This window comes from Haliotis asinina, chromosome 14 (genome assembly GCF_037392515.1).
Source record: "Haliotis asinina isolate JCU_RB_2024 chromosome 14, JCU_Hal_asi_v2, whole genome shotgun sequence".
Lineage (NCBI taxonomy): Eukaryota > Metazoa > Mollusca > Gastropoda > Lepetellida > Haliotidae > Haliotis > Haliotis asinina.
Window position 1 is genome coordinate 45143363 of NC_090293.1, and position 23721 is coordinate 45167083.

The 23721-nt window shown below is 37.9% G+C and overlaps 1 protein-coding gene across 3 annotated transcripts in view; it reads left to right on the top strand.

Annotated features, from left to right (window-relative positions):
* LOC137260928 (transcription factor SOX-5-like) overlaps positions 1-23721 on the top strand; it is a 244083-nt gene that overhangs the window by 48699 nt on the left and 171663 nt on the right. For 2 of the 3 annotated variants that reach the window (XM_067798486.1, XM_067798487.1), the window contains one exon: positions 14381-14460. The exons of the other annotated variant lie outside the window; for it this stretch is intronic. The gene's annotated coding sequence lies outside the window, so the exon portion shown is untranslated. The remainder of the gene's footprint in view (positions 1-14380; positions 14461-23721) is intronic. 3 annotated transcript variants of the gene reach the window in all.

Genomic DNA, 23721 nt, shown 5'->3' on the forward strand with positions numbered 1-23721 from the left:
TTCTCAGAGAATACCAAGAGGGAGGTATTGTGTGATACTTGACTTAATTCAGTAGGTAGCAATTTGGTGCAAATCTCTAACGCTTGACAGGTCCTTCAAAAGACAGAGGAACTAACTAACTACACTTTCTGTATCCTGTTTGGAAAAAAATCTAAATTTAAGATGGGAAGAACTTTTATGACACTTTTTGGTGCAGTATGTACTAGGAAAGTTGTTTAAATGATGTTTGTGTATCTGAAAACAATTTTTCTGGCTCCAGTTTACTTTGTTATATTTAATGTGTAGGATTTATACAAATATTTGTTTATGATGCCGAGGTTTATGTTTATGAGTATATATATAAGTGCATAGATTTATACAAATATTTGTTTATGATGATAAAGTTTATATTTTCTTTAATTTAACAATATTTTCCTGTGTTGAGTTGTGGTGTGATGTTTTTTGTTTTTAAATTAAACCAAGTTATGAAAAATTTACAAATATATTGTTTTTGTCTTTGCTGAGCATTGCAGTCATATTGAAAGAAAAACAAAACAAGCACAAGAAATATTGATGCCTTACAGACTGGAAAGATACCGGGTAAATCTGTCTGAAGAATAGTGCAACATGGTGACCCACATTAAAAAGATAAGTTCTTAAACACCCACAGATTTCAGGTTTAACAGTTATGTTAACTTCATTTAAATCAGCCATATTTTCAGTTAACAGTTAAGTTTACTTCATGAAAATCAACCAATATTTGCAGTATGTATTTAACTTCATAAAAATTAACCAATATCTGCAGTTAACAGTTAACGTCATGAAAATGAACCAACACTTGCAGTTAGCAGTTAAGTTAACGTCATAAAAACCAACCAGTATTTACAGTCAGCAGTTAAGCTGACTTCATGAACATCAACCGGTGTTTGCAGAAAAACTTAACTTCATAAAAATGAATCAATATTGGCAGTTAATGGTTAACTTCATGAAAAGCAATCATACTTATAGTTAACAGTTAAAGTAACCTCATGAAAAACACATTGATATTAGCAGTTATCAGTTAAGTTAACTTCATAAAATCAACCAGTATTTGTCTTTAACGGTTAAGTTAACATCATATAAATCGACCAATATTCATAGTTAACAGTGAACACAACTTCATGAAAATCACAGATATTTGCTGTTAACAGATGACACTGCACTTTTTCATAATCTGCCTGTTACCGCTCCCAGTACATTCCATTCTTTTATGTATTGACAACCTTTTCTAAATCAGTTCCCACAAGACAAATGACTTCCAAATGTATCATAAAATTCTGTCCTCAAATTCTAATATATTCTTCTAGCACCCCAAATAATCAACTCTTATGTGTGATAATATTCTGATAGTTAATAAGTCTGCAGTTAAAGATTTTCTGAAGATTTCTAAATGTTTTCCACTTTTTGCCTGATAGGGTCATAGCCCTTCGACTACCAGCTGTTGAATGAGCAAGATTGTTTTCTGCGGGATCAATATCGGACAATAGGCGCTGATTGCGTGCCCCGGGGTGCTCCGTGCTTTCTGCTCATCCCCTTGTACCCTTGTCGCCGCGTCCGCGCTTTAATGACGGTCACTGCTGCAAAAATACAATACAGGGTAAAGATTGCCTGAGCGCTGAGATTGTATGAGATGAGAAATCATTTACAAGGATACTCTCATGTTCTCTCCTCGATAAGATGGATACCGCATTTCTACCCACAAATTTAAATTGGAAAAAATTATGTCATTAAAATCTGCACTTACATAACGGTGAGAATTCAGACAGAATTTAGTTCCCTGCTTGTTGGAGATTTTGTAATGGTACGAAAGGGACTGATGCTGTACGGGAGGTGTTGTTTTTCAGTCCCCTGTAGTTTGAATAATGTTGTTTTCTTTTTGCTTCTTGTTGGGAGTGATTGATGAACAGGAATTAATTTTATAGGATATTCATTAATCCTTGATGTCCATTTTGAAAATGATAATCATTCTTTTTTTTCTAATTACATATCCAATAATTTTGGCAGTTTAGACCCCATGCTGCTCTCTCAAGCAAGTAAATCCCCAGTCCATCAGGGTTGTCTACCTAAAGACGTTCAGGGGAGGCAAAGCTCCCAGTACCCCATACTTGTGTCCCTAATATCCCTACAACCCCATGCTTGTCATCCAAATGACACTTTGGGCAGAAAAAGTTTTGACAACCCCATGTATGACTCTCTAGAGGCATTCAGGGCAGACAAAGTCTCCACAGCCCCATGTATGTCTCTCTAAAGGCATTCAGGGCAGACAAAGTCTCCACAGCCCCATGTATGTCTCTCTAAAGGCATTCAGGGCAGACAAAGTCTCCACAGCCCCATGTAAGTCTCTCTAAAGGCATTCAGGGCAGAGGAAACCATTACAACCCCCAGTACCCAGGCTTTTCTCCTAATGTCACCCAGGTCAGACAAAGTACCCACAACCACATGCTTGTCATCCAGGGCAGACAAAGTACCCACAACCTCATGCTTGTCACCCTGGGCAGACAAAGTACCCACAACCACATGCTTGTCACCCAGGGCAGACAAAGTACCCACAACCACATGCTTGTCACCAAGGGCAGACAAAGTACCCACAACCACATGCTTGTCACCCCATGTGGACAGGCAGCAGATTAATGCTTGGCTTTTCCACCTCTTCTTAGTCTGTTGTACAGAAGTAAATATATCCAGGAGAGCCCATGCAAGTCTAGAAAATGTGACCCGTCCAGATTTCAACAGGTTCAAAGTTTCCAGGCTTCTTTTTATTGTTTTTATTATTATAATTTAAAAGCTTTTATTTTCTGTGAAAAATGTTCATTTCAGAGAAAGCCTAACTTCTCCTATAAATATCTGACGGATATATCTCTCCTTCCTTGTGACAGTCTTGTGTTCATTATGTCTATGTGGTTAGGGGTTTTAATGCTTGAATGTAATAGCATATTATTTTCCCTCCAAGATCAAGGGTTGCATCCAGTTTAATTACTCTTTAATTAGTCATTAAGACTTTTTAGTAACTTGAAACAATAGTACTTGCATGAACTGAAGTTGATGAAGGGTGTGCACGACAGTTTTGAGTGCGGCGTGGCATATGGTTGACTTTTAGAACAGACTATTTTTCCTCAACACTTGGGGTCAATTACAGGAGTGTGTCCTTAGAATTATCACAGTTGAGTGAGTGAGTGAGTGAGGTGGTGGGTGAGTGAGTGAGGTGGTGGTGGGTGAGTGAGTGATGTGAACGAGTGGGTGGGTGTGGGTAGGTAACTGAGTGAGTGTTTGGTGAGTGGGTTAAAGGAGTGAGTGAGTGAGTGAGGAAAATACGTGATTCTGGCCATCCACAACAAAAGCTACTGTTTTAACATCAAATATCACACTCAGTATTCATCTGGGATTTGAATCAAACATTAAAATGTTTAGGCACAATAAACTATATTGCCTTAAACTCTTCTGAAACAGCTGACTTGACTTTATATGTGAAAAAATTGATTTCTGGAAATGTATAGTTTCTAAGCAAGATGCGAATCTAAAATATAACATTTTTGTTCTAGACTCCTTTTAAGTCACTTTGACTCCACTGTGATGGTAAAACCTCTTCTACCCAATTGAGCAGATCCTCCTGTGTCGAAGGGGGGTAACTCCTAGTATATTAATTGTACGTGAAATGCTGTAAACCCTAATTTATATTTTATATAATTTATAACAAATGCAGAAAATGTGTAGATGCATCTTTAAATATCAATAACCATGACAATAACAGCTTGGTATTAATGAGGTTCACATGAAAAACTGATAAGAATGTTTTTTATGCTACTGAAAAATTATTCAAACAAGCAATAAATCAAATCACTCATTCCTAAAATGCCCAAAAAAGAATGAATGACAGAAATATTTCAATTTTGTGCTTCATAGTTGCATTGCAGAGATTTGGATATTTTTGTTCTTATTTTAACACATCCATGCTTTAGTTTTACAATTCATTCAATGTCCAATATAGTTTCTGGGGGTGTGGAACTGGCTTTAATTTCCTGGAAACAATTGTTACAGTTTGAAATCTGTCTGCACATTACTTTCAGGTAAATAAATTCTGGTTCTAATTTCCTGAAAACAGTTGTTACGTTTAGTAAATAAAAATTGAGGACAGAGACAATTAGTGTTTGTTAGGAAAATAGCTTCTTGAAATAGAAGTCTAAACGTGTCTTTGTTTGTGGGGCTTTTGCTTGTGTGTGCTTAGTCTTATCTGGTTTGTCTGCTCCTTTTCTTGTGGACCGTCTCATAAAGGGGACAGTTACAACATCCCTTGACGGCATCTCAGTACGGTTTGGTGGCTGTGTAGTTCAAGTGATGGCTCATTAAACCACAAGTCTAGGTTTCAGTCTCCAGTGTGCCAAGTTTGCAATGCATGATTGGTATAATCTGTTGGAGTTTTGCTGAAAAATGTGTAAAATAGTTTTCAAAAATTGAATAAAGGCAAAACAGGCCACTCATAATACAAATTCAGCTTCAATTAAATGTCAGACCAAATCTCACTTGCTCGCTCGCTCACTCACTCACTCACTCACTCGCTCAATCACCCAAAACATTACTCTCATTTCTTAACCCCCCACCACCACACTCTTTTCCCCCTCCCTACCTCACTCATTCCCTCCCTCCCTCCACTCACTCACTCACTCACTCACTCACTCACTCACTCACTCACTCATTCAGACCCCTACTCACTCAAAATCAAAACATATTTATATGTGTAGGTTGGCCTCTGGCAATGGCAAAATTGCCTGCTTGTAAACACCTATATTGTTCCTAATTACGTAGAAGACATATCCAGGAAAGTCAGTTTCATGACCTTGTGTGCAAAAGTCATGAGTATGTGAAACTTTTCCAGAAATTGGATGTAATGAAACTCTATTCCCGAGGAATCATAACATTCTTGTTTGTCTTATACCTGTCTAACTAAACCCTCCCACAATGCATCTCTAGTGGGAAACAAAGCAGGGCTTTAAAATATGCCTTTCTTTTAATACTTCCGCAGTTTCTATGAACTTGAATCATTTATGTACATTTGAAATTGTGTGATGTTGTTGGTCTAAAACTTGACAAAAATCCTTGGCTCGTTAGAAGTTTGCAAGAATGTCGCTAGTCGCCTTTCACTGGATACGAAAGGGGGCTCAGATCGTATTGTCTTCCAATTTGACCGGGGAAGAAAGATTGCATGGATTGTTTGTGTGTTTGACAAGCACTGCCTTTTTAAATACTCTTCAGTGGCAAGCGAAATTAAGAAATGAATAAGCAAATAATGATTTATTTAAACGGGAATTTAGTCGAATCTTGGTAAATACACGTTGACAACTGAGGATAGTGGTGATTGAAGTGTGGATTCGAAGGGGATCCAACCTTCCAGGCTCTGCCTAATTCGGAACCAGAAAAGAGAATAGCGACATAAGACAAGGATTGAAGTGCTACTACAATACGTAGATGAAAACAGAAGTTAGAACGACAAGCTTGGTGCCATGGCATGCTCGCATGTTTGAGAGCATGTGCAGAAAGCGTTGTGATCCCTCAGAGTGTCTGGTGCTGTCGATAGGGCCCCAGCTTACCGGGCATTACCATCAGGCATTCCTCTGATACCGTTGTGTTTCGTCTACTTTGAAGAGAAGGCTCGGGGACCTAATGCTGTCATACGCAATCCCTCACATACAAGCAACCAAAGGCATTGTAATCGGGGTATTTGGTGGCAACAGAAACTGCTATTTGTTTTCTAATGTCTCAGTTGTTAAAGGATCATTACTGCTAATCACGGTCCTTACACCAGATGAAAGACCATACGAAAAATACGCAAGTTAAATTTTAGCAATTTGAATTGAAACCATGTTAACGATTTTCCATGTTTCCAATTTTAGCCTGAGTTGCATTGTGGGTGTTATGACAGGTTTGGTCGGATCAATGTACATGATATATCATGAGAGGGTAATCACACTTTATCCGATTTACGAGGGTGATCTAATTTTCTCAGACAGTGGTAAGTAACTCAGTTCACAGTTTTCAATAATGGGTTTTATGAAATCAAACAAAGGCGACAAATCTCCCTGTAGAAGTCTGTAGAGAATTCTGAGGTTGTGCCAAGCAAACATGACAAGAGTGGCTTATTATGCAGTTTTAAATGTATGGAAGTTGGATTGTCAGCATTAGAACTGGAAAGTTTGGCAGATATGTTTAGGACAAAATGAGGATAAAACCGGAAATATGTTTCTGTGTGCCAAGAATGAACAATCTGCAGATGACCTCATGGTTGTGTCACACATTAGTTTTTATGTACATTGCATGGCTGATACCTGTTCATGACAAGATCACCTGTACATGCAACATTATTTGAGACAATCCTTACAATATCACCTAATACAATCCTGACAACATCACCTGACACAATCCTGTTAACATCTCGTGACATAAAGTTGACATCACCTGTCACAAATAAGGGAACATCACCCGACACAATCCTGACATCACCTGACACAATCCTGACAACATCACCCGCTAACGTCACCTGACACTATCCTCTCAACATCACCTGAAACAATCCTGGGAACATCACCCTGCAACACCACTTGAGACAATCCTGGCGACATGACTTGAGACAATCCTGGCAACATCACCTGACACAATCCCGGCAACATCACCCGACACAATCCCGGCAGCATCACCTGGCAGTTCAGACAGGTCACTACAGACATACTTCAGACACAATAGCAGCTGATATCCATCAGAATATATGATGAAACTGATGCTAATAGATAAAGAACTACAGAGTGAAAAACAAATCCTTAAAAATTTAAAAAGACAAAGTAAACCATCGATAACTGATTCAAATCCATTAACTGTCAAACCAAATATCTCACAGACATCCCCATTTTGTCACCCTTCTATTTAGTGAAAATACACCAGCATAGGGAAATAAAGGAAAACTACAAAAACATGTTTTTTGTCTCAGTATCTGTGTCCCAGGCTGCAGATCTGACACAATCTGTCTGGAGCATGTGAGTCACTCACTGAAATATGGCTTTCATTAAATAACTTATTCATTAATGAGGAAACGAAAAGTTGGTTGAGGACATTTTATCTGCATGGTATCCAGGACCAATATTAAAATGGGAAGTTAGAAAAACTTTTAACACAGTGATGATATCCTTAGTGCTGAGGGAGCAGCTTGGGGCAGTCTCTGACTTTAAGCACTGCTCTGAAGCTTGTGCCTAGTATGGTCTGTTTGCAGAGAAAACATACTGATGAATTTCACTTTAAACAGAAAAGTAAATCAAATGATGTGAAATTAAGATTGCAAATCCGTATTATATACCTTGCCAGTTGAACATCTTTGCTCAGGAATTTGTTCAACTTAGGATAAAAGTTGTTTAACAAACGATCATAGTTTCAGCTTGCTATTATTGTTTTGTATTACAAGGGGGTATGCACATTAAACAAAACACCGAGAACAAGAAGGGTTGGTCTAAGTTAACACTCGTCATGTGCCGCATGTGCATTTGTTTCACTGTTCCATCTACTGCCCTTACCCCCTTGTAATATACAAACCAATTATCGATTTGAATATATGATCATTTGTTAAACAGCTTTTACCCTAACTTGAATAAACTTCAGAGATTTAAATGTTCATCTGACATGGTAAAATAATAAGGATTCACAATCTAAATTTCATTTCTTTGCTTTATGTTTTGGTTTAAAGTGAAATTCATTGGTATGTTTTCTCTGTAAACAGACTATAGGTGCTAGTAGAAGCTAGTGGCTAGGTGGCTAGTGAGCTCGGCTAATATACCACACTCACTCACTCACTCACTCACTCACTCACTCACTCACTCACCCACCCACCCACCCACCCACCCACCCACTCAGTCACTCACTCACTGAAAAATTTAACTGAACATGTAACGGAACCTCAAAATCTGCATTCACTTTTCACACTGATGGCTTGTATTTGAGTCTGATGTAGGTCCAACATGTGAAGCCCATTTTTGGTGTCCCCTGCTGTGATACTGCAGGGACATTGCTGACAACATTGTAAAGTCATACTTACATATCTGCTTACACATGAATTTATCAGAAAGCAGATGCTTCTAGGAGAAGTGACATAATAAAATCTTTATGCCAATACATGAGAAGTAAAACCTACTCAAAAGATGAGGAAGTCACGTGTTTGTACTATCGGAATATAGGCGACAGTTTACTACTGGTTACTTAGAAGGAAGAAAGAATCATATTATGTGATGGCGTTGTTTTTAGTGTGCAGTGAAATCCGATTATTGTAGGGTATGATGTGTGGAATATTGGTCATCAGGAACTGTTCCATAAGCAGCGATGAGCCTTGCTGCAGAATTGCTGGACTGACTGACTCACTGACTCACTCACTCACTCACTCACTCACTCACTGACTCACTCACTCACTCACTCACTCACTCACTCACTCACTCACTCACTCACTCACTCACTCACAGAATTATGATCTCTGGACAGTCCAGCATGGACATGACAGTTCAGTGATTGACATCATCAATACAGTTACAATAAGCAGGGAAAATGAATTTTATCGCCCAGGTCTGCACAGGAGTCACACATTGCAACCATCTGGAGAATCAAACGTTTGGCATGACAAACTCATACTCGACCCACTGGGCTATTCCACCTCCTGAAATGATAGTCATCGATAAAATGTGTCTTCTAATGTTATCTATGTTGTATTTATGGAGGGGCGTCTTTGTGCAAGACTTCCCTAGATCTAATTGTGGAGTTTTTTTTTTGTATATGAGCATGATTCCATGGTCTGTACTTGACAATATCATGAGTCAGTGTTTCCACTCCAAGAGCATCCAGTCTGGTGTGCATGGCAATCTCCATCATAGATAGGTATCACTCCCATCCTAATGATCCAATCAGGATTGAAGCAAATTGAGGATGATCTATAGGGATGAGTTTATGTTGCGATGTGATTTCAGCTGACATTTGACCTCACTGCATTAGTCAGGTATGACTTGTCTCCCTTGGCCGACACAAGGTGAAAGTTGAAATTATGTTTTAATGATTATGTTTCCGCCCATTATTGATGCTTTGTCTAAGATTACAGAGAAGAGAAGGTTACAAGTATGTCTTTCAGTGCCCCTCTGTGGAGATTATGATGCTGATAAGGTTCCTGTATCCTAAGCTAGCCTCTTTGTGGGGATTCTATAGCAGATAAGGTCCCTTATAATCCTAAGCTAGCCTACCTGTCAGGATTCTTGGGTAGAAAGATTCTTTGTATCCTAAGCTAGCCCACGTGAGGATTCTGGAGAGCAAAGGTCCCTGGTATCCTAAGTTAGCCTACTTGTTAGGGTTCTGGAGAACAAATGTCCCTGGTATCCTAAGTTAGCCTACTTGTTATTGTTCTAGAGAACAAAGGTCCTTGGTATCTTAAGTTAGCCTGCCTGCTGAGATTTCAGAGAACAAAGGTCCCTTGTATCCCAAGCTAGCTACTTGTCTGGATTCTGTAGAAGAAAGGTACCTTGTTTCTTAAGCTAGCTACTTGTCGGGATTCTGGAGAAGAAAGGTACCTTGTTTCTTAAGCTAGCCTACTTGTCGGGATTCTGTAGAAGAAAGGTACCTTGTTTCTTAAGCTAGCCTACTTGTCTGGATTCTGTAGAAGAAAGGTACCTTGTTTCTTAAGCTAGCCTACTTGTCGGGATTCTGTAGAAGAAAGGTACCTTGTTTCTTAAGCTAGCCTACTTGTTGGGATTCTGGAGAAGAAAGGTACCTTGTTTCTTAAGCTAGCCTGCTTGTTGGGATTCTGGAGAAGAAAGGTACCTTGTTTCTTAAGCTAGCCTACTTGTCGGGATTCTGTAGAAGAAAGGTACCTTGTTTCTTAAGCTAGCCTACTTGTCGGGATTCTGTAGAAGAAAGGTACCTTGTTTCTTAAGCTAGCCTACTTGTCGGGATTCTGTAGAAGAAAGGTACCTTGTTTCTTAAGCTAGCCTACTTGTCGGGATTCTGTAGAAGAAAGGTACCTTGTTTCTTAAGCTAGCCTACTTGTCTGGATTCTGTAGAAGAAAGGTACCTTGTTTCTTAAGCTAGCCTACTTGTCGGGATTCTGTAGAAGAAAGGTACCTTGTTTCTTAAGCTAGCCTGCTTGTTGGGATTCTGGAGAAGAAAGGTACCTTGTTTCTTAAGCTAGCCTGCTTGTTGGGATTCTGGAGAAGAAAGGTACCTTGTTTCTTAAGCTAGCCTACTTGTCGGGATTCTGTAGAAGAAAGGTACCTTGTTTCTTAAGCTAGCCTACTTGTCGGGATTCTGTAGAAGAAAGGTACCTTGTTTCTTAAGCTAGCCTACTTGTCGGGATTCTGTAGAAGACTGATCCTTTGTATCTTAAGCTAGCCTACTTGTCTGGATTCTGTAGAAGAAAGGTACCTTGTTTCTTAAGCTAGCCTACTTGTCGGGATTCTGTAGAAGAAAGGTACCTTGTTTCTTAAGCTAGCCTGCTTGTTGGGATTCTGGAGAAGAAAGGTACCTTGTTTCTTAAGCTAGCCTGCTTGTTGGGATTCTGGAGAAGAAAGGTACCTTGTTTCTTAAGCTAGCCTACTTGTCTGGATTCTGTAGAAGAAAGGTACCTTGTTTCTTAAGCTAGCCTACTTGTCGGGATTCTGTAGAAGAAAGGTACCTTGTTTCTTAAGCTAGCCTACTTGTCGGGATTCTGTAGAAGAAAGGTACCTTGTTTCTTAAGCTAGCCTACTTGTCGGGATTCTGGAGAAGAAAGGTACCTTGTTTCTTAAGCTAGCCTACTTGTCTGTATTCTGTAGAAGAAAGGTACCTTGTTTCTTAAGCTAGCCTACTTGTCGGGATTCTGTAGAAGAAAGGTACCTTGTTTCTTAAGCTAGCCTACTTGTCGGGATTCTGTAGAAGAAAGGTACCTTGTTTCTTAAGCTAGCCTACTTGTCGGGATTCTGGAGAAGAAAGGTACCTTGTTTCTTAAGCTAGCCTACTTGTCGGGATTCTGTAGAAGAAAGGTACCTTGTTTCTTAAGCTAGCCTACTTGTCGGGATTCTGTAGAAGAAAGGTACCTTGTTTCTTAAGCTAGCCTACTTGTCGGGATTCTGTAGAAGAAAGGTACCTTGTTTCTTAAGCTAGCCTACTTGTCGGGATTCTGGAGAAGAAAGGTACCTTGTTTCTTAAGCTAGCCTACTTGTCTGGATTCTGTAGAAGAAAGGTACCTTGTTTCTTAAGCTAGCCTACTTGTCGGGATTCTGTAGAAGAAAGGTACCTTGTTTCTTAAGCTAGCCTACTTGTCGGGATTCTGTAGAAGAAAGGTACCTTGTTTCTTAAGCTAGCCTACTTGTCGGGATTCTGTAGAAGAAAGGTACCTTGTTTCTTAAGCTAGCCTACTTGTCGGGATTCTGTAGAAGAAAGGTACCTTGTTTCTTAAGCTAGCCTACTTGTCGGGATTCTGTAGAAGAAAGGTACCTTGTTTCTTAAGCTAGCCTACTTGTCGGGATTCTGTAGAAGAAAGGTACCTTGTTTCTTAAGCTAGCCTACTTGTCTGGATTCTGTAGAAGAAAGGTACCTTGTTTCTTAAGCTAGCCTACTTGTCGGGATTCTGTAGAAGAAAGGTACCTTGTTTCTTAAGCTAGCCTACTTGTCTGGATTCTGTAGAAGAAAGGTACCTTGTTTCTTAAGCTAGCCTACTTGTCGGGATTCTGTAGAAGAAAGGTACCTTGTTTCTTAAGCTAGCCTACTTGTCGGGATTCTGGAGAAGACTGATCCTTTGTATCTTAAGCTAGCCTACTTGTCGGGATTCTGTAGAAGAAAGGTACCTTGTTTCTTAAGCTAGCCTACTTGTCGGGATTCTGTAGAAGAAAGGTACCTTGTTTCTTAAGCTAGCCTACTTGTCGGGATTCTGTAGAAGAAAGGTACCTTGTTTCTTAAGCTAGCCTGCTTGTTGGGATATTGGTATAAATAAGATCCCATGTTCCTGTATCCTAAGCTAGCCTTGGGATTCCAGGGCAGATAAGGTCCCTTGTATCCAAAGCTAGTCTACTTGTGGGGATTGTGGTGCAGATAAGGTCTCTTGTAACTGGCCTGCTTATCTGGATTCCAAGGAAGAAAGGTCTCCTGTATTACGAATCTGCTTCCTTGTCTGGATTTCTGAGGTTTTAATGTCCTATGTATCCTGAGCTAGCCTACTTGTCTGGATTTCTTAGGATTTAAGGTCCCATGTATCCTGAGCTAGCCTACTAGTCTGGATTTCTTTGGATTTAAGGTCACAAGTATCCTGAGCTAGCCTACTTGTCTGGATTTCTTAGGATTTAAGGTCACATGTATCCTAAGCTAGCCTACTTGTCTGGATTTCTTAGGATTTAAGGTCCTATGTATCCTGAGCTAGCCTACTTGTCTGGATTTCTAATTATTTAAGGTCCCATGTATCCTAAGCTAGCCTACTTGTTTGGATTCTAGACCAGATAAGATCCCTTATATCTTAAGCCAGAATCCGACAGATGACATCCTTGCGTTGTCAGCTTGTTGATGGGTTATCATCTTTGGTCCAAGTCTGTCAGAAGGTCTGTGGTTCAAATCCCAGCACGGGACTCATAAATTTATTGCCTTTGCATAAACATTTGGATCCTTGGAAAGAAAGGATCCCCAGCCTTATCCTGCTCTTTCCCAATCTGCACAGATTTACAAGTTTCCTCAAGGGGATTGGGTGGTCTGGCTCAGTAACCATGAAAGTCGGACAAGGAAAAAGATCTCTGACCTTCACACCAAGAGGAAGTCAGACAGTGACATACAAGGCTAACAAGCCTTCTTAAAAACATCCCCAAAAAGATCAATACTACAATATCTAATAAGCAATTGTACAAGTGTGATGCTGTGCTGAACATTTGTGGTTCGAAGTATCGAGTACAAAGAGTTAAAATGAGGGAGTGATGTGAGTGCAGAGTTGGAAGTTGAAACTTATCAGAAAACAATTTTCTTTAAGATCCTTCAGACGAAAATTCCAAATTAAGAGCGTAATAAGGCAACAATATCAGGGAAACTGTGTGAAATAATGACTGCTGACTTGTATTAAGATGAATCTCTCTGTGTGGGACAAAAACGCGTCAATATATAGATCATAATATTGCATCAAGCGGACCTAAACCAAAACCTACTCATTGGTCTCTCAAGCGTTTAATCTGTTTTGAGATAATAAAAGATTTGTAAAGATTCTTTGATAAAAGCCTGAAAGTTATTAATTGCATCTTGCTCATTTTATAGATACAAATTACTGACTGAGGACTTGTTGCGATGTAAGATTGTTTGTAGCTCTAGTTAAGCCCAGAGGTTCGGTTCAGAGATGGTGAAGTGAAAAATCTATAATAAACTATAATAGGTGTCATGCCATTGGTTTGATATTTCTCACAAGTTGACACAATTCCTATAAATCTTTTGCACGCTCGATCTCACCGCTCAAAGACAAATTCGGCCATGGGAAGAAAATTGAACAAAAATCTTTGGTTCTGTTGGCATCTATTATCTGTAATAATTTGGAGTTGGGGAAATTTTGGGCCAAATTGATCTGAAGTTGATGAACACTATGACAAGGGATGCATTTGGGCTGGATTTAGCATTGTGGATGATTGATTTTTGCAGTAATAATGCACATTTGCATCAGAGCTTTGGGAGAAAAAGACAAATCAATAGCCCTTTTTCTTTCATTGTTGGACTGTATTTCACCCCAGCGTAACCCTGGGGCATGTATGGATTCCATCCTCCGTCCGCTCCGAGCTGCCAATACCCTTGCTACAGACAATGGCCGCTAATCTGTTATTATTCAGAGTGGATTAGAGCTTTCGTTCCTGTAGGTTTCACCATCGGTGGCAAAGATGCACCTATAATGGCGCAAGAAATCAATGCCCCTCTCTAGCATGTCAAGCGGCAATTCTTGCACATTCTGAAATTTCCATACCCGTCTAATTCCTGCGTCAGATGACAAAAAGCACTTGGTGTTTATGAAGTGCTTCTGTAGGTTTTAATTAACCACTCATCTCCTTTCTGGCTCTCGCAATGCAATAAACCCACAGGGCTTTCACAGACAAATTCTCTGATTCTCCAGCTAAGCATCATCTACTTTATTGTTTCTCGTATATGTAATTTATTAAAATCAACACAAATTACTTCAAGAAGAACGAATCTTCCATTTGTTCGTGGATCATAACAGCTAAAAATAGCCTGAGAATTTTCGTCAACTTTGAGCAAGATCGTGGTCAAATTCGACCTTTTACGCGGCTGGCAAAGCTCTTAAGTGAACAGAGCCAAGCATTCTTCCATCCAATGGCACTTACTATTGAAGCATTCAATTTTAATTGAACAGGTCACAATCAGAGGGAAACAAAGCCAAAGAGGCCGAGGGTACCAGGTTGTGCAAGCGTCTACTCCATGAGAACCTCTGCGGTGAGTTTTCTCTTTTATGATGGGGTTCATTTCCTTTCTATTGGAATCAATTGATGTCAAAACTTCACATGTCTTCACACTTAACAGATTTTTCTGGTCCTTGTGCTGTTACCATGGAAACCTGTCAAGCCCAGTCACCAGGAATTGCAACAAAATTAAAGAAAAGTTTTGCCATCTTTTTCTCAAATCAAGTTCAAAATCTTTGGTTCTTCTTGCGGAGAAAACAACATTTGTCCAATACAAAAAGAATCTGCTAGCCATTAAAACATTCATGGCTTATTAACTCGATCCTTTTAGCGAAGTTTACCATATTAGGAGGGATTAGGCTAGGGCACAAAGCAATAACCTGTGTATTTTTCAATCCTTAAGGTTGTTATCGAGGGAACCCATTTTGATTAAGCAACTTGACTGGATGTCTTCACAGACATGGTATCCAGACCGTCTTAGCTTATTTTGTTTGAAGCTATTGTCAACGTTCATTTGAGAATGATTTTAGTATTTCTTTGCGAGTGGACCTATGTTTCTTCGACAAATGGCTTTCAATTTAACATTTATCGTTTGCTGATGTTGCATGTGGTCTTACTTGCTGTTGATGAGCTCTATAGAGTTTTTTCGTGAAAACAAAATTTGTTGTTTCACGCTCAGATAAAAACTCAATCTTGTGGCATAATGAGCCTTTGGGCTTTCTGTGATAGCATTCAGATTACTTAACTGACCATGATTTTCTTGGTCTGCCATTAGAGGAGTTTGATTGTCACATGACAAGTTGAAAGAATACATATCCGGTATTCAAATCAATTCAAAATAATAATTGCAACCAAAGAACTTCTATGTTGAAAGACATTTTGTCAAATCAAAGAGTGAGCACATTTAACTTTTATGTCAAGTCTTAAATAGAGAACCTATGTGTCCTTATTTGGACAAGTTAGAGATCTTTATTCATTCCCTTCTTCGTCATCTGGGTCTAGATGGTCGAGAAAGCATCTTTAAATGCGAAAATCAATGGCTGACAGATCATAACTTTACATTACTGATGACTGTACTTCAGGTTGTGTGTAGGGATATTTCGAACATGAAAACTCCAATTGTTTAGTTTCTCAAGAGGAATAAATTTATGGGCTTTGAGGAAAATTTTATCCAGCATTTTGTTATATTATTTAAGAGTGTTCTAATCATGTTTCATGCTTGTTGGAAAAATAATGAGAATTAGTTTCAGGTGAGTAGTTTTAAAACACTCAGAAGTCAGCCATTTTGGATTTGATTCAGTTTGATTCTCAGCTAACATGTTGAAACAAAATTCCAATTGGAATTTGTTGTTTTTTGTGTTACAACTGAGATTTACTTATGTTGAATCAACATTATTGTACATTTTATCTACTTTGATATTCTTTTCCAGTAGAATTGATCATATTCTTATTAGACATGTAATGTGGTTAAGCGAACACTACTTTCTATTTTGAATGTTAATTAGGAGCATATTCTTGCATGGATCATGTTGTTTGGATACTTCTTTTTGTTATATAGTATTCTTATGGTGCCTCAGTATGAATAGCATCATCAATTTCATCAAATTTGTTCAAACAATGTTTTAAGTATGTGACTCTTTTATGGATAATAAACTTTGAAATGTTTGAAGTTATTACCACAGAAAGACAGTGAAATGTTTTTCATTTATTTAATTTTCTCAAAAAAAAAATGCTTGTTGTAATTTGATCTGTCTAGGTTTTGGTCTCAGAATACCATTATCGTATTATTTTCACCTGTGTAATAGCACATAGCCATCAGACACAATCATAATCAAGCTTTTGAAATGGGAAAAATATTTCGACGACTGTCATAAAAAAAGATTACATAATCTTCTCTTCCTGACAGTGTCTTTTAGAGTATTTATGCAGTTGCCTGCATTAGCAGCAACTGTCGTCACACAGGAAGATCTTGTATACCAGTTATAAGTTTCAAACAAATCTTATTGTTTCAAGGACAATGGAATATGAACCCAAATGTAAGACTGATTTGATATATATTTTGTCGAAACTCTCTTTGTTTCAAGAATACATATAAGATGAAGACCAACATTTAAGAGTCACTTCAAGCATACATGTTGCAAAAATCTTCATAATGTTTTAAGGAGTGTAATTTAAGATGAAATCTGAAATCTATCTTTTATGCAGATCATCTTCCAGGGCTCCATAAAAGTACTGTGTAAATTTAAGGCAAATGAGATATATACGTTTTATACAATCCCGTATCATTTCAATGACACCTTTTAGATAAGAAGTATAATCATCGATAACTCACAAATATAATCTCATGAAATAACAGATCAGTTATAAGTGTGATACTGACCTATGGATATCTCAGCACCTTGAGGTGGATTTTTTAACGAAAGAAATATACCTATCCTTCCTTTAGATTTCTTAAAAGAGAAAAAATAATTGCTCACTGAAAAATTTAATTAAACATGTCATAGCTGAACCTCAAAATCTGCATTCACTTTTTACACTGAAGGCTTGTGTTTGAGTCCGATGTAGGTCTGACATGTGGAGCCCATTTCTGGTGTCTCCTGCTGTGATACTGCAGGAATATTGCTGACAACATTGTAAAGTCATACTCACCCACTCACTTACAAATGAATTTACCGAAAAGCAGGTGCTTCTTGGAGAAGTGACATAAAAACATATTTGTTGCAATATATAAGAAGTAAAACGTACTCAAAAGATGAGGAAGTTCACGTTTTTGTACTGTCGGAATAAAGGCGAAACATTGCTGCTGTTAAGGGAGAGGGAAGAAAAATTGTATTGGCATTGTTTTTAAGTGTGCAGTGAAATCCTATTATTATAGGATATTTGTGAAATATTGGTAATCAGGAACTGTTCCATAAGCATTGCTGAGCTTTGCAGCAGAATTGCTACTCACTCACTCACTCACTCACTCAAAAATAGGCTTCACACATTGTACCCATATGGGGATTTGTACCTGTTCCTTCACTGTGGCGAGCAATCCCTTTAACCACAAGGCTACCGATAGGATACAGAGACTGATCACATTATAGAGGTCAATATTATGAGCAACAATCCCTTTTTTTTATCACTGTCTGGCTGATGACACACATTTCAGTTCTATTGGCCACAGTGTATCCTATAAATCTCAGTTGGGCTTGAGCTCACAAAAGCCTTTTGAGCCTGTTGCATCATTTGAAAAGCATTGGTTGTGTGAGATCACAGCTGCATGATCCTGTTGGTCTCTTACACTAAGTTACTGCCAGGGTTGGTCTCTTACAGCCAGCGTTGGTTGTAGGAAATGTTCCTATCTAACCTGAAATCTGTTCTTGAATTGTGCTGAGAGAGAGCCCAAGCATTATTTATCAGCATCCTATAGCCCGGTTCCTATAGTTCAACAGGTAAACCGGTGACTAATAGCATGAACATGGAAATAATTCCTGGCGGAAGGCTGAGATGTATCTGAAGCTGCTCTGTTTTTTTCATTCTTTAACTACAGAAGACCCAAGTAAGATTTTTCAGGTTTGTTTGCTTAACAGGTCACAAATTGTAGCTATAACATGATGCATTGTTTAATAGTTTCTTACCATCTGTTCTGAGATATTACTACAATATCATTTTTTGTTTTATGTGTAACTAAAACAAGTACGAACCCCTTATTCTTTCCTGTCAGTATATGGCCACTGGGTAGCCTTGTGTTTAAAGCCTACATTCACCACACTGAAGACCCAGGTTTGATTCCCCGCATGGGTAGAATGTGTGAAGCCCATTTCCAGTGTCCCCCACCTTGATATTGCTAAAAGTGGCATAAAATAATACTCACTCATGCATATCACTATAGTGAATCATCATGATACTACAAATCACTCATGCTAGTATGAAGAAATAGAGTCATTGTTAAACTTTTTAGGATTTGTAAAATTTCATCAAAAGAGCATCTCATGATAATGCAAGTTAATGTGACAGCAATGCATTGTGGGAATCATTTTCACTCGCTGTCAGCCAGTCGACAAATCACTTGATTTAATCACTGCTTAACGATATTGACATCTCGTCTGGAGTCTCTGCCTCAAAGCTGTAGTACTGTCCTTAAGACATATTATTAATGACATACTTACTACAAACAACAGCTGAGGGAAAAAAAGGCTGGTTTAATTGTGTCTACATGCTATTGTCAACGTAGATAAGTGGGAGAGGAACTCCCATTTTAGTCTTAAGGGGTTCGTGATTAAAATACTCCATGTGGCAGGCTTAAGAGGTTTTAGTTTTTTTGCTCAATGTAGGTGAAGGGGTTTTTTGTTAGTAGTTGTACAATGGCATTTTCTCCACGAACTACTTGTACTGGATGATAAGGTAAGGTGTAGATTGTTTAGTGTTTCAAAATAATGATGTTTTACAATACTGCATGAAATGTGTCTTTGGGAGTCAAACTAGAAACAAATTGAAATTTTAGAATGTTTGAATTTTGTAAATATGCTTATTTTTGCAAATTAGAAGGTATTTTGACATAAAATGAAATAGCAAAGAGGTCTGTTTGATTGTCTTTTCTTATCCTGTTCGATCATCCTTTAAAAGTACAACTTCATTGGTGAATTGGAAATTTGTACACCTATTGCAGATTTGGGGCCTACTGGCCTCTGAACAGATTTAGAAACATTCTTAGACATGTGTTTAGAACTGAACTTTTGAAAATGACAAACATATGGGATGCACAGCCCTTTTGATGGATGTATTCAATTCCTGTACTGGATGTTAGATTATTAAAGCAGAAAATATACATATACTAATCATCATTACGATCATCATTGATTCATGAAACTACACAAACAAATCTTACGGGATATGAATTCTGTTTGTTTCTTCTGTAACCAACATTCTAAAATGCCAATCAAATACTGATTAGTAACTTGATCGCATATTTTCATAAAATATGTTATAATAATTTGTGTTTCACATCTCACTGTGAGGATCGCATTGGGAGTTCAAGGTGTTTTATCTCACACAGGAAATCCTTTGAGGGCTCAAGCAAAAAGTTGATATTCATGGTTGAGTGGTACATCTTGCACACTGAGAGACTAGACCAAGCCTTCCTCTACCCCTAGTATGCTGTACTGAACTCAGTGACTCTTCACGAGAAACTCTATAGTGCAACTTATTGCTAATATTACTCCAACTAGCACTATAACTGTCATAATTTATATTTTGAGTAAACCTGGTTTTGATGGAGCTGGCCTCGGGTACATTTCTCTGCATGAATGAAACTTGTTCTCAGATCTGTTTCCCAGGAATGGTAATATTAAATTGAAAATCTGATGTAGTTTTTAAATGGAAAATAAAGAATGATCAGCATTGATGGAAAATCTCTTGTAATACTTTCTTTGAGAGAGAGTATGTTATGAGAGCGTTTACACACCCTTGCCTATGCGATGGGTCCAACCAGTGAAATAATTATTGTGTGTTATTATCTTGTTGGTTTCCGAATCAGCAGTTGAAGTTGTTTGAGATAAGAAAGATTTTGTATCCATTGAAGCAGATTTGTAAAATTCCTTTTACTTGTTTTTGAAACATCAGTAATAAATCTGTCAAATGTGTGGGAGATGTTACATGCTTGACTCAGATGTGTATGAGATTAGCAGTTTAAAATATACAAAACTGATATGTTTGATTGATAGGAGGAGGGAGAGGCAAATTATTCTTAACATTATGAAGTAGGGCCTTCTTTGATAACAGGTTTGAAAGGGTTTCCAATGAGGATTACAATGTGGATCAAACTAGATCACCCTTTTCTTATACAGGATTGATAATGATGCTACAGACGATGTCAGTAAGTGAGTTATTTGGTGTGTTGATGGGTGAGTGTGAGTGAGTTGGGTAAGAGAGTGAGTTATTGGGTGCGTGGATGGGTGGGTGAGTGTGTGGAGTTAGCGTGTGTGAGTTGGGTAAGTGAGTGAGCTATTGGATGGGTGAGTGAGTGAGTGGATTGGGTGGTTTGGTGGATTGGGGGTGAGTGAGTGAGTGACTGGGTGGGTTGGTGAAACTAGCAATACTTATGTCGCGTGCATAGAATTGAGCAATTACTATCAAATTATGAAAAATCTGCAAAAGATTTATTGCATGGCAGCAATTTTTGTTATTGCTGAATGAATGAATGAATGAATGAATGAATGAATGGTTTGCCCATGGCAGCAGTGACTCTAAAGATACTGAAGATGAATTAGATTTGACTCTTTTCCATGTGAAGATCAAATGAAAATCACTATACCATAATATGATATTCCTTTGAGTTTTATTCTTAAACAGACTTCTTGACATCATGTAAAACAATGATAAAAGCAAAAAGCATATTTTAATCAGCAAACACAATACATTTTTTTCCTTACTTCATCCTTACGCATTAGAATTCAAAACAGTCTCTGGCTTTATTAAACACATTCATCATTTAACTTGATTGACAACTGATTAGGCATTTCCCTGACAACCATTCATGACAAGGGCAGATAACTCAATTCAGATTTAGGTGCCTTGTGAAATATATTTCTGGGACAAATGAACATTAATAAGCACTTTCTATTCGGTACTAGAGAAGAAAATGTTTTGTCACCACATCACTTTTGCATGGGCAAAAAATGAGAAACAAAAACCCAACCATTAGTTATATTTTCATTCTCATTAACTTTTACTCTTCATTAGACAAGCATCCCTGATCATTTCCTACCATTCTAATGTGTTCGAGCTACTGCATTTGAACTTCCTGAGATATTTGAAAGATGTGAATACGGTTGTCAGGGGAATATTATTCCGCTGGGAATTGGTTCTCAATTGGCTTTGTGTTATTCTCCAGATGATTTAATAGCTAAGCAGTTGATAGGAGAATAGTATGTCACTAACAGTCATATTTACATGCAGTTTTTCCCTATCATTCAGAAATCACTCAAATCTAATAGAAAGTTTGTCACTTTATTCCATTCCTTGTTTTGACATTCATTGAGTTCATTGTCAGTCAGAATGTTTAATTAATGACATGACTTGATTACGTAGTAATTGTTGGCAATCTAATCTCGCCATCTCACAACTCTCATAACAATCAGTATTGGGATGCTTGTTGAATACAAGTATTCGCCAATTCTTCGTAATTTTACAGATTCCGACACTCAATGTGTGAAAAATCCATCCTCGCAGCAAATTTGCTTTAACTTGACAGTAGCTGTCAGGAATTAGTTTATCATCTGTCACGGATGACAATCAGTATTTTCTTCCAACATGAAATATGAAGATTGTCTGATCCGAGGGCTTCCTTCGTTTGTTCGGAGTGCTTTGTCCAATCGTAAGTGCTGGGCATCTAATCCATTCTTCCTCGTGTAGAGTGCCTGCCAAAAGCTAACCAAATTACAAAAATATCTGCGTGTTCCTTTGCCAGATAGTCACACAATGGTCTCAGGAAAATAGACAGTGCTTAATGGAGTACAATGCATGCTGGGATGTTGTAATTGTCCACCAATCAAACTCGTCAGCTTACCCCACTAACTCAACACTGCTGTACTCAGACACAAATCTATTTCAATTCTATCTGATATTTTTTCAGAGAAATTCAAATATAGAAATGCAGTTAAAGTGCATCAATTTCTATCTTGTAAGGGCTTTTTCAAGATATAATGGCGAATTTTATAACTATTTTTTTTTGTAGTGATAAAGTACCCACTAGGTCAAATGAAAATAACATTTTCCAACCTCGGCACAGGTTTGAAATTCAATAGAAACTTCATTGCAGACAATGCTAAAGAAAAATTAGTCTTTTTAGATTTGTTCATTTCTTTTTTATAATTGAGAAAGAGACTACATTTCCCCTGAACCTCATCAAACGTACCCAACATGTCTAACATAAATGTGTCTCCAAATAAATATTTATTAATAACAGCACAGTGATAAATGTTCTGTTTATGCTTTAAATATACACCATCCTTTAAATATACACCATCCTTTAATCACATTCTTAAGAATCAGGAATGTTTGCAACAATCCATGTGTACGTGTAACATGTATAAAGATTGCATGTTTCGTCAGCAATTATCACAGTTTAGAGGCTTCATTTTGTTAGATATAGATAGGTCTACACATTCATCTATAAGAGGAGTATGTTAAACATGGAAAAGAGCTATGCCATTTATGTGTTTGTTGGTCTCCTATATCAGGTTCATGAGAAAAAACTTGTGTCTTCTTTCACACTTGTCTGGAAAGCATTTCTTGCTTGTTCGAAATGAAATACCCAAAGTGAACGTTGGTGTTACTTGAGGAGAAAATCATATTTGACGGGAGGGAAGATACAGAAATGTTCTAATTTCTTTTATGACAGAGGGACTATGTTTGAAATGCTGTATACATTCTAACAACATTCCGAGGAACAGTGACAGTACGACTCAACGAATGCGGGGATGGATCAATTTAGCAGCCACACAGTCTGATAAACAGTTTTCCATTGCATTACAATGGTGGAGGACAATACCTAAGACGTTGACTGTTGCCAGGGGTGGTCATCCCAAACTTTTTTCTTTCATCGTGGCCATCCCATTGTTTCTGTAGATTGCGAGATTAGAAAGGCACTCAACAGTGCTGTACCCCTAGTTAACGAGTGAGAACAAACACTCGGAGCCTTTCATACAGACAGGGATTTTTACTGGAAAGGAAGCGAGATTATTATGGTAACCTCCCGAATGCTTTTGTCTCTATGTTCATATGACTACCCACCCAATTTTGTGGAAAGGAATGTTGCGTTGTGACTAATTACTATGATAGAATTTTTAATCTTTGGAGGATACACCATGTGTGGGTATATATTTTAATGCCCCCAACATTCTATTTTGTTTAGGAATATCTGTTCCAATTTTAAAGATTTTTTTATTTTTTTAATATTGTGACTGAAATATTTTATGATATATTGTTACCTGAGCTCAGCACAAATGTAGTTTGGCTCATCATATATCTTTTAGATAACTATTATAGAAACATATTGATAGAATATGCATACATATGTGAATTTCTGTTTTATACTCTAAAATACAACCTGACCTGTCAGTGTTTTAAATATAGAAACCAACTGTAGTAGCAGATGTCAAGATGTATTTTGAGGTTGTAAAAGAGATAAGATTATGTGATATATGGGAAAGATTTTAATGATGTAAAGAGTGTGACCAAGCTGATGTCATGGCACACAAACCAACAACAGTGTGGCACCTTGGACCACTTGAGCATTCTGATGTTATTGCCA